Below are 11,063 nucleotides of genomic sequence, written 5' to 3'. Positions count from 1 at the left end.
ATGTACTGACTACCATTATTTGTTACCGTCTGTTTACCCACTAGATCCATTCCCACCAACTCAACAGGCTCCATCACCTGTGAACAGATATGGACGAACTGTTAATCCCAGTCATTCTACAGCTACATACACATGTCATCTGGTTCAGTTTAACTTCCTCCCACCTCTATGGGGTTATATTCACTCTTTTCTTTAAGATTTGCCCTTTTGCTCTGGCATTGGGGGCACTGAGCAACCTGAAATACAAAGAGAAATTAGATTAAAAACTATATAAAACCCCTAGATAAAGAGAATTAAATGCATAAAGACATGCACACCTATTTCTGGATGTCATTCTCCATCCCTGGCCAATAACAGCGACTGGCAAGGGCACTGTGGGTTTTTTGCCAACCACAGGTCCCTCCCACATCACTATGGAATTCAATGAAGAGTTTGTTAGCCTCCTCTGCTGTGGACACAACTTTGGCCAGGTGTTCTGTCTGGTTTCTGTCTTTGCATATATAATGCAGTTCCCCATCTAAAATGTTTAGACATGTTTAGGCAGCCATTTGCATTCTTTAATATTAGGCTTTATGGGATTATGATAATATATAATTACATTGCAAGTTGATGCATTTATATTTACGGCCTTGTAGTTATGCACTTGCGTTTGAGAACCAATCTCTGCTTGTTTGTTGCCCCTTCTGGGTATCTATTCTGAACTTTAAAATCCAAGATTTCTTTCGCTTTTCTGGAATCCATAGATGAGTTCAACTGACTAAGTTATAAACATAATACATTTTTGTTATCAATGTAAAAAGCTTAGGTATTGTGTGGGGACATTCGACAAGCAAGTGTCTGATGCTCTGTACTCTGAGTCTGAGCGGTCTTTATGGGAGCAACACACATCAAGAGATCTCACTATACCATGACAAAGGCAGAGCAGAAGAGAATCAAACCGTATGGAGCCAGGTGGTCAGAACTCTTCCATCCGAGTTACTTCAATGCCATCAGATTTGTTGTCATAGATCCAGTGCACAACCTTCTCCTTGGTACAGCAAATTGTGTTCAGACTTTGGGCAGAACTGGGAATTTTGCCAACAAAATCCCTTGATGAACAGCAAAGAAGAGTGGAAAACATCAAAGTACCCTATGAGGTTGGAAGAATTTCCTTATGAATTGCTTCCTGCTTTACAGGATTTGCAGCAGCTCAGTGGAAAAGCTGGACTACCATTTATTGACTGTTTTGCCAGAAAGTGGTGATCAACAACAGTCAACAACAGGACATGTGGTTTGACTATGATCCAGCTTGTATTATATTCTGTCTGCCGTTTCCAGTCTGTTGATGGATATGACGCTGGAGCAGAAACCTGCAGACATTTCTCTCACAATGTGGGGATTTGGTTTTCTGTGTGTCAATTTAGTTCCTCTGTTGTCTTGTCTGCCCTTGATTGCTCCCAGCTGTGTCTCGTGTTCCCTGATCCTTGTGTGTTTAATCCCACCTCTGTTCCCTGCTAATTGTCGGATCTTTGTCTAACTGTCTTGTCTGTCTTACGTTATGTTATCAACCAGTGCTACTAGCTTTTGAGTTCTTTGCCTTTATGCTCAGCTATTCTGCCTGGGCTTCTCTGTGCTCTTCGTTGTTCACCACTAAACTACAATTATTCATCATAACATGGGTCCACCGCATCTACCTCACCACCAAAACCCACAAAATATGTTAAACTCTTTGGCCTGCTGCACTGCACCCCCAACATGCATTTACATCTCCATGTTAAGGAGTGCATGTTGGACTACGGACCAGTTTATTCAATTTGGTGTTTTTCATTTGAGCGTTTTAATGGAATACTGGAACAACTGAAGTCCAGATTATGAGGAAATTTCTTCAGAATCAACAACTTACACATCAATGGCATACCATTGATGTGTGAATATGGTGCTGGAATTCATGATATTTAGCAATCACAAATGACTGGAACTTTACTTGATGGCTGACCTGATATGCTTTATGTAAAGCAGAAGAACTTCTCCTGCAACAGGAATAGCGGCGCCTCTGTCTCCATTCCACCACACAACCATATAGGTTAACAAACGTGCAACGACGAAAATGGTATTACTGACATTGACTGCTTTGCTATGACATCCATAGACGGAGCAGAAAGGTCAGTATGTGTATATGCTAAGTGTTGTGGAAATGGTAACAGTTTTAAGGAACCAGTCATTGACCCTTTAGCAGAGCCATGGCAGGCATTATGAAGAAGTTAATAGTTGTGTGTGGAAGTCCACTAATACAATGTTATTGTACATGTTTCTTGGCTCAATCCCCACCCAGACGTTTTTTAATACGTAAATCTGTGACTTTGACACCAGACAGTATGACTGCACTGCAGAAACAAGACATCATTCCCACAATGAATGGGAAGCAGGATGTCAACAGAATCAAACTCCTCAAGGGAGAAATCAGGTTCAGTTACGTAAGTCCTCTGGTTGGGGTGAGGAGAGAAAACTATTGCTGTAACATTTATAATCCCTTGAACTTTGACTTTTCATTTACATTTAAGACTTTCTGCTCTCTTCACTATAAATCCTATATTTTATTTGTTCAAAATGAACCCTTAGCCTTGAAATGGTGCAGCATTGATCTCTAAACATTCAGCTAGTTTCCTGTAATGGTGTTTTGTTTCTTTCTGACATTGCAAGCTGCTGTACCATTTAGTTAATGTGCAAACCACATTGATTCTTAGGAGACAAAACAGGGGATCGTGACTATTAACCACTTTATTTCCTTTTAATTAAAATCATCATAAAGCCAAATAGTTGAGTGTAAAGCTATTTTTATTCAGTAGAATAATTAGTGGTTGAAAAGCAGTTCCTAGCAGATGGCTTGCTTCAGGTAGAAAAGAAAAATATTTTGATAAGGTTGCACATCTGTAAAACTGTCTGGCTTCACAGAACACCAAAGGTTTGTTGGCTTTATGACATCAGGCTGTTAAAATGTTACAAAAAATGATTTAATTGTTCATGGGTCCAGGTAGAAGTGCAAGTGGTCGTCAGAACCAAACTATCAACCTTTCAGCGCATAAAGAAACTAGAACCAAGCTGGCTATCAGAATCTGGACAGGAGGAATGGGCATTTATCACATTATGAAAATATATTATTGTGATAAGAATTTAGATTTATCTCAATGATGAAAAATTCAAACAAGGGACATATTAAAAAACCCTAATAGCAAAGTCAAAGTATTGTCAAGATTGTTACTTTTTGTCCATGGTTTGGCTCCAAGGGAATACCAATAAATACCAATGAGTTAAAAAAATATGATTTATTATTCAGTGATAAAAATAATTTCTCTTGTAGCAGCCAGTGGCCCGAAACAGTCAATTTTAAAATAGGCAAGACTATTTTATTGTTAGTTTCATTATGACAAAAATACAATAAAATATCCTGATAAAAATTGAAGCCCATATCACCCATCTGTAAAACGTTTTCTGACAAAAGTGACTCAGTTTTGGCAAAATATGACTCGGGTTATTATTTTAGAAAGATGTCTGAAGTGCAAGTTTATCGTGGCTTTTAAACATGTTAAATCTAAATTGTGAATCCTCCCAAAATCTCAAAGGTTTTGTGTTGTAAGGACTAACCCGCAAAACAGAAACGGTGGCATAGAGAAGGAAACAAAGTACGTACAAAAAATAAGATTACTAAAATAAAGCAGGAACTACAACTCATTAAAAGACAAAACAAAGTATCTAGAACCATGATAGTTTTATACTTTCTCCTTTAGAAGATGTAGCTTTTTCTTATGACATGTCTTATAACTTATGACATGGCATCGTCAATACCTAGCTTCTCTCACAAAAATGTCCCTGTCAGTCTAGTGGTCAGGATTTGGCGCTTTCAGCGCTGCTCCCTTCTTTTGTAATACAAGCTAGCAAGAGGTCTTTGAGGATCAATGCCAAGAGTACATTAAAGACATGATGAAAACAATGCTGCAATTGAAAGTGAAGATAACATTCCCTGACCAGGAATTGAACCCGGGTCATGACAATGAGAGCGCAGAATCCTGAACACTAGACCAGCATGGACCATTTTGTTGTGGAGAATCAAGCAAGAGGACTTTGAAAATCAATACCAAGCGTGCTTTAAAGACGTGGTGAAAACAACAATGCAATTGAAAATTCCTTTCCCTGACCAGGAACTGAACCCAGGCCCCAGCAATGAAAGTGCCAAATCCTGACCAATAGACCATCAGGGACCTTCTTTTATAATAGAAGCTATCAAGATATCTTTGAGGATTAATACCAAGAGCGCTTTAAAGATGTCATGAAAACAACAATGCAATTGAAAGTGAACATACCTTTCCTTGACGGGGAAAGCAACCCCGGCCGCGGCGATGATAGCGCTGAATCCTTACCACTTGTCCATCAGTTACCATTTTGTTGTGGAGAATCTAGCAAGAGTTCTTTGAAGATCAATACCAAGAGTGTTTGAAGAGATCATGAAAACAATGAGGCAGGTGAAAAGAAACATGCTATTCCCTGACCGGGAATGGAACCCCAGCCGTGGGGGTGAGACTGCTGAAACCTGACCCACTAGACCATCAGGAACCATCTTTTGTAATAGAAGCTATCAAGATGTCTTTGCGGATCAATACCAAGAGTGTTATAAAGACATGATGAAAACAACAATGCAACTGAAGGAGGACATGCCTTTCCCTGACCGGGAATCGAACCCGGGCCACGGCGGTGAAAGCACCGAATCCTTACCACTAGACCATCAGGGACCATTTTTTGATGGAGATTCTAGCAAGATGTCTTTGGAGATCAATACCAAGAGTGCTTTATACACGTGAAGAAAACAACAATGCAAGTGAAAATGCCTTTCCCTGACCGGGAATCGAACCCGGGCCGCGGTGGTGAGAGCACCAAATCCTGACCACTCGACCGTCAGGGACCATTTTTTGATGGAGAATCTAGCAAGATGTCTTTGGAGATCAATACCAAGAGTGCTTTATACACGTGAAGATAACAACAATGCAATTGAAAATGCCTTTCCCTGACCGGGAATCGAACCCGGGCCGCGGCGGTGAGAGCGCCGAATCCTTACCACTAGACCATCAGGGACCATTTTTTGATGGAGTATCTAGCAAGATGTCTTTGGAGATCAATACCAAGAGTTAATACACTTGAAAAAAAGAACAATTAAATTGAAAATGCCTTTCCCTGACCGGGAATAGAACCCCGGGCCGTGGCGGTGAGAGCGCCGAATCCTTACCACTAGACCATCAGGGACCATTTTTTGATGGAGAATCTAGCAAGATGTCTTTGGAGATCAATACCAAGAGTGCTTTTTACACGTGAAGAATACAACGATGCAATTTACACAACTAATTCCATGACACAGGCTTTGGCGGTGAAAGCGCCAAAACCTGACCAATAGACCATCTTTCAAGATACCTTTGCGGATTAATACCAAGAAAGCTTTAATGACGAAGACAACAATGCAATTGAAGGAGGACATGCCTTTCCCTGACTGGGAATCGAACCCCGGCCGCGGCGGTGAAAGCGCCAAATCCTTACCACTAGACCATCAGGGACCATTTTTTGATGGAGAATCTAGCAAGATGTCTTTGGAGATCAATACCAAGAGTGCTTTATACACATGAAGAAAACAACAATGCAATTGAAAATGCCTTTCCCTGACCGGGAATCGAACCAGGGCCGCGGTGGTGAGAGCACCAAATCCTGACCACTCGACCGTCAGGGACCATTTTGTGGTCCAGAATCTAGCAAGATGTCTTTGGAGATCAATACCAAGAGTGCTTTTTACACGTGAAGAATACAACGATGCAATTTACACAACTAATTCCATGACACAGGCTTTGGCGGTGAAAGCGCCAAAACCTGACCAATAGACCATCTTTCAAGATACCTTTGCGGATTAATACCAAGAAAGCTTTAATGACGAAGACAACAATGCAATTGAAGGAGGACATGCCTTTCCCTGACCGGGAATCGAACCAGGGCAGCGGCGGTGAAAGCGCCAAATGCTTACCACTAGACCATCAGGGACCATTTTTTGATGGAGAATCTAGCAAGATGTCTTTGGAGATCAATACCAAGAGTGCTTTATACACGTGAAGAAAACAACAATGCAATTGAAAATGCCTTTCCCTGACCGGGAATCGAACCAGGGCCGCGGTGGTGAGAGCACCAAATCCTGACCACTCGACCGTCAGGGACCGTTTTGTGGTCCAGAATCAAGTAAGAGGCCTTTGGAGATCAATACCAAGAGTGCTTTAAAGACGTGGTGAATACAACGATGCAATTTACACAACTAATTCCATGACACGGGCCTTGGCGGTGAAAGCGCCAAAACCTGACCAATAGACCATCTTTCAAGATACCTTTGCGGATTAATACCAAGAAAGCTTTAATGACGAAGACAACAATGCAATTGAAGGAGGACATGCCTTTCCCTGACCGGGAATCGAACCCCGGCCGCGGCGGTGAAAGCGCCAAATCCTTACCACTAGACCATCAGGGACCATTTTTTGATGGAGAATCTAGCAAGATGTCTTTGGAGATCAATACCAAGAGTGCTTTATACACGTGAAGAATACAACAATTCAATTGAAAATGCCTTTCCCTGACCGGGAATCGAACCCGGGCCGTGGCGGTGAGAGCGCCGAATCCTGACCACTAGACCATCAGGGACCATTTTCTGATGAAGAATCTAGCAAGATGTCTTTGGAGATCAATACCAAGAGTGCTTTATACATGTAAAGAAAACAACAGTGCAATTGAAAATGCCTTTCCCTGACTGGGAATCGAACACGGGCCGCGGCGGTGAGAGCGCCGAATCCTTACCACTAGACCATGTCTGTTACTACCAAATAGTTAGTCCCGCCCACTCCTCACAACTCTTTGGACTCACTACTGCCCAGTTCTCTGTCTAACAGGTCCGGAAAACCCCCAGAAACTCGAGTCTTACCCTAGAGATAGTTTGTGGAGAATTATCTGTTTAAACTGGGGTCGGAAAGGACTCGTCTAGCTCTGACTACCTTCGATCCAGAAGTTATGACCCTTTACAGTTGAAGAGCAATCCGCTGAGTAGCCCTCACAGCGACATAACCCCTACAACCACTCCTGTTAACGGTAGCTCCTCTCCTAAAATAACGGCACTTGTTAACGGCTAGATTAAATTTAGTGACTTAGATTTAAGTCCCAGGGTCATTATTTTAACACTCACCAGAGGAAAACACAAAGCCATCCATTCTCTAGAATCATGTATGTTAACTTTACCACAATTAGGAGAACCAATAATAATTAAGACTGACACAATTAAACTCACTGTTCACAATTCTCATTAGAATTTTTAGGATTATAATTTTATTAAGCAAGCTTTAGCAGGGGCACATGACAACAGGTTAAATTCCCAAAAGTTATTAAAGAGTCAAAAATATATTGCAATCAACTAGGATCAATCACATCCTATCCTTATTCTTATCCCTAACCTGTTTTACTAAATTCACTGAGCGAGGCTTTGGGGGAAGCTGGTCAACTCATACCCGATGGTTCTTGGTCTCGGCAGCTGTAATCTTTTAGATGTCCTTGGTCAGAGTCTTTGTCCAGCCGGAGCAAAGTCCTCTTTACTGAAGAGAAGCGGAGAGAAGACTCACGCTTTCCATTAAACGTGCAGACTCTTTGTCTTTTCAAAAGACCTCCGTCTCTTTTCCAAGTCAGCTGCTGTGATTTGGAGATCGTTGGGTAGAAGCAGAGGAGCCGGTCGGATCTGGTGGCCGGTGGAACTTGTCCCTTCTTATCGGCGTGAAGTCTTTGAGCTTTCCCCTTGGTTCCGGGCGTGTTCCTCTGCTGGTCTTTAGCCTGCTTCCCTTGCTGACTCCTCTTCTGCGCCTGGGACGAAGAACCCCGTTTCTCTCCTGGGCTCCACCTTTTAAACCCTCTCAACTTAGGGCAGCCTTCGGGGCAGGGCTGCGTAACCCTCCCCTTGCGTCTCACTGTCGGTAGAGAGTTCCATCCTCCCCAATTCCCTCGTGACACATTCCTTCCTTATTACTCGCTTGCTGCTGACCATATGCTTCTGATTAAGCCTCACCCATCGCTCCAGACATGCTTAGACATGTCCAATGCTGAAAGAACATGTTCAAACATATTCAATGCTTCACTCTATCATTTTACCTCAGTATGTTCTTTCCTCCCTAATCATTTTTATTCCTTAATAATCAATGAGTATCATATAACAATCAAGTTGTTTAAACCTTAATTTCCATAAAGCATTATAACCTTCAACTGATTAAAAGTACAGAGCATACATTATAACATTCTTTGATTAAAAGTACTGAATACATGTTTTGAACATTCATTACAGACATTTCTTCATTGGCATGTGTATTATCACTTTATAATCACATCTCACTCATAATCATCATTTAATCATTATTCAGGGTATACTGTTATTCCTCAGGCTTTTATCCCGTTTTTCTGCGTGTACCTGGACAGATCTCACATACTCATACCAGATTTCTCGACAACCATCAGGGACCATTTTTTGATGGAGTATCTAGCAAGATGTCTTTGGAGATCAATAATAAGAGTGCTTAATACACTTGAAAAAAAGAACAATGAAATTGGAAATGCCATTCAATGACTGGGAATTGAACCCCGGGCCGTGGCGGTGAGAGCACAGAATCCTGACCACTAGACCATCAGGGACCATTTTTTGATGGAGAATCTAGCAAGATGTCTTTGGAGACCAATACCAAGACTGCTTTATATACGTAAAGAAAACAACAGTGCAATTGAAAATGACTTTCCCTGACCGGGAATAGAACCCGGGTCGCGGCGGTGAGAGCGCCGAATCCTGACCACTCGACCATCAGGGACCGTTTTGTGGTCCAGAATCAAGAAAGAGGTCTTTGGAGATCATTACCAAGAGTGCTTTAAAGACGTGGTGAATACAATAATGCAATTTACAAAACTAATTCCATGACACGGGCCTTGGCGGTGAAAGCGCCAAAACCTGACCAATAGACCATCTTTCAAGATACCTTTGCGGATTAATACCAAGTAAGCTTTAATGCCGAAGACAACAATGCAATTGAAGGAGGACATGCCTTTCCTTGACTGGGAATCGAACCCAGGCAGCGGCGGTGAGAGCGCCGAATCCTGACCACTAGACCATCAGGGACCATTTTCTGATGAAGAATCTAGCAAGATGTCTTTGGAGATCAATACCAAGAGTGCTTTATACATGTAAAGAAAACAACAGTGCAATTGAAAATGCCTTTCCCTGACCGGGAATCGAACACGGGCCGTGGCGGTGAGAGCGCCGAATCTTTACCACTAGACCATCAGGGACCATTTTTTGACGAAGAATCTTTCACGATGTCTTTGGAGATCAATACCAAGAGTGCTTTATACACGTAAAGAAAACAACAGTGCAATTGAAAATGCCTTTCACTGACCGGGAATCGAACCCAGGCCGCAGCGGTGAGAGCACCAAATCCTGACCACTCGACCATCAGGGACCGTTTTGTGGTCCAGAATCAAGTAAGAGGTCTTTGGAGATCAATACCAAGAGTGCTTTAAAGATGTGGTGAATACAACAATGAAATTTACAAAACAAATGCCATGACACGGGCCTTGGCGGTGAAAGCGCCAAAACCTAACCAATAGACCATCTTTCAAGATGCCTTTGCGGATTAATACCAAGAAAGCTTTAATGACGTGACGAAGACAACAATGCAATTGAAGGAGGACATGTCTTTCCCTGACCGGGAATCGAACCCGGGCCGCGGCGGTGAAAGCGCCAAATCCTTACCACTAGACCATCAGGGACCATTTTTTGATGGAGAATCTAGCAAGATGTCTTTGGAGATCAATACCAAGAGTGCTTTATACACGTAAAGAAACAACAGTGCAATTGAAAATGCCTTTCCCTGACCGGGAATCGAACACGGGCCGCAGCGGTGAGAGCACCAAATCCTGACCACTCGACCATCAGGGACCGTTTTGTGGTCCAGAATCTAGCAAGATGTCTTTGGAGACCAATACCAAGAGTGCTTTATATACGTAAAGAAAACAACAATGCAATTGAAAATGACTTACCCTGACCGGGAATAGAAGCCGGGCCGCTGCGGTGAGAGCGCCGAATCCTGACCACTAGACCATCAGGGACCATTTTTTGATGGAGAATCTAGCAAGATGTCTTTGGAGATCAATACCAAGAGTGCTTTATACACGTAAAGAAAACAACAGTGCAATTGAAAATGCCTTTCCCTGAACGGGAATCGAACACGGGCCGCAGCGGTGAGAGCGCCGAATCCTTACCACTAGACCATCAGGGACCATTTTTTGATGGAGTATCTAGCAAGATGTCTTTGGAGATCAATACCAAGAGCGCTTAATACACTTGAAAAAAAGAACAACTCAATTGAAAATGCCATTCAATGACCGGGAATCGAACCCCGGGCCCTGGAGGTGAGAGCGCCGAATCCTTACCACTAGACCATCATGGAACATTTTTTGATGGAGAATATAGCAAGATGTCTTTGGAGATCAATACCAAGACTTCTTTATACACGTGAAGAAAACAACAATTCAATTGAAAATGCCTTTCCCTGACCGGGAATCGAACCCGGGCCGTGGCGGTGAGAGCGCCGAATCCTGACCACTAGACCATCAGGGACCATTTTCTGATGAAGAATCTAGCAAGATGTCTTTGGAGATCAATACCAAGAGTGCTTTATACATGTAAAGAAAACAACAGTGCAATTGAAAATGCCTTTCCCTGACTGGGAATCGAACACGGGCCGCGGCGGTGAGAGCGCCGAATCCTTACCACTAGACCATGTCTGTTACTACCAAATAGTTAGTCCCGCCCACTCCTCACAACTCTTTGGACTCACTACTGCCCAGTTCTCTGTCTAACAGGTCCGGAAAACCCCCAGAAACTCGAGTCTTACCCTAGAGATAGTTTGTGGAGAATTATCTGTTTAAACTGGGGTCGGAAAGGACTCGTCTAGCTCTGACTACCTTCGATCCAGAAGTTATGACCCTTT

General features: G+C 42.6%; 8 non-coding genes across 8 annotated transcripts; all 8 read right to left on the bottom strand.

Annotated features, from left to right (window-relative positions):
* Positions 1-4,691: 4,691 nt before the first annotated feature.
* Positions 4,692-4,763, bottom strand: trnae-uuc (transfer RNA glutamic acid (anticodon UUC)). The gene has a single exon. It is a non-coding gene; the product is annotated as a tRNA-Glu (tRNA).
* Positions 4,764-5,031: 268 nt separating this feature from the next.
* On the bottom strand, positions 5,032-5,103 carry trnae-cuc (transfer RNA glutamic acid (anticodon CUC)). Its single transcript has one exon. It is a non-coding gene; the product is annotated as a tRNA-Glu (tRNA).
* Positions 5,104-5,504: 401 nt separating this feature from the next.
* On the bottom strand, positions 5,505-5,576 carry trnae-uuc (transfer RNA glutamic acid (anticodon UUC)). Its single transcript has one exon. It is a non-coding gene; the product is annotated as a tRNA-Glu (tRNA).
* An 878-nt stretch (positions 5,577-6,454) lies between these two features.
* On the bottom strand, positions 6,455-6,526 carry trnae-uuc (transfer RNA glutamic acid (anticodon UUC)). The gene has a single exon. It is a non-coding gene; the product is annotated as a tRNA-Glu (tRNA).
* A 98-nt stretch (positions 6,527-6,624) lies between these two features.
* trnae-cuc (transfer RNA glutamic acid (anticodon CUC)) lies at positions 6,625-6,696 on the bottom strand. Its single transcript has one exon. It is a non-coding gene; the product is annotated as a tRNA-Glu (tRNA).
* Positions 6,697-9,118: 2,422 nt separating this feature from the next.
* trnae-cuc (transfer RNA glutamic acid (anticodon CUC)) lies at positions 9,119-9,190 on the bottom strand. The gene has a single exon. It is a non-coding gene; the product is annotated as a tRNA-Glu (tRNA).
* Positions 9,191-9,768: 578 nt separating this feature from the next.
* trnae-uuc (transfer RNA glutamic acid (anticodon UUC)) lies at positions 9,769-9,840 on the bottom strand. The gene has a single exon. It is a non-coding gene; the product is annotated as a tRNA-Glu (tRNA).
* A 778-nt stretch (positions 9,841-10,618) lies between these two features.
* trnae-cuc (transfer RNA glutamic acid (anticodon CUC)) lies at positions 10,619-10,690 on the bottom strand. The gene has a single exon. It is a non-coding gene; the product is annotated as a tRNA-Glu (tRNA).
* Positions 10,691-11,063: the final 373 nt, after the last annotated feature.

This window comes from Poecilia reticulata, chromosome 10, assembly GCF_904066995.2.
Source record: "Poecilia reticulata chromosome 10, P_reticulata-male-v2, whole genome shotgun sequence".
In the NCBI taxonomy this organism is placed as follows: Eukaryota; Metazoa; Chordata; class Actinopteri; order Cyprinodontiformes; family Poeciliidae; genus Poecilia; species Poecilia reticulata.
The sequence above is the reverse complement of the archived record's forward strand: the minus strand, read 5'-3'. Positions and strand labels throughout refer to the sequence as shown.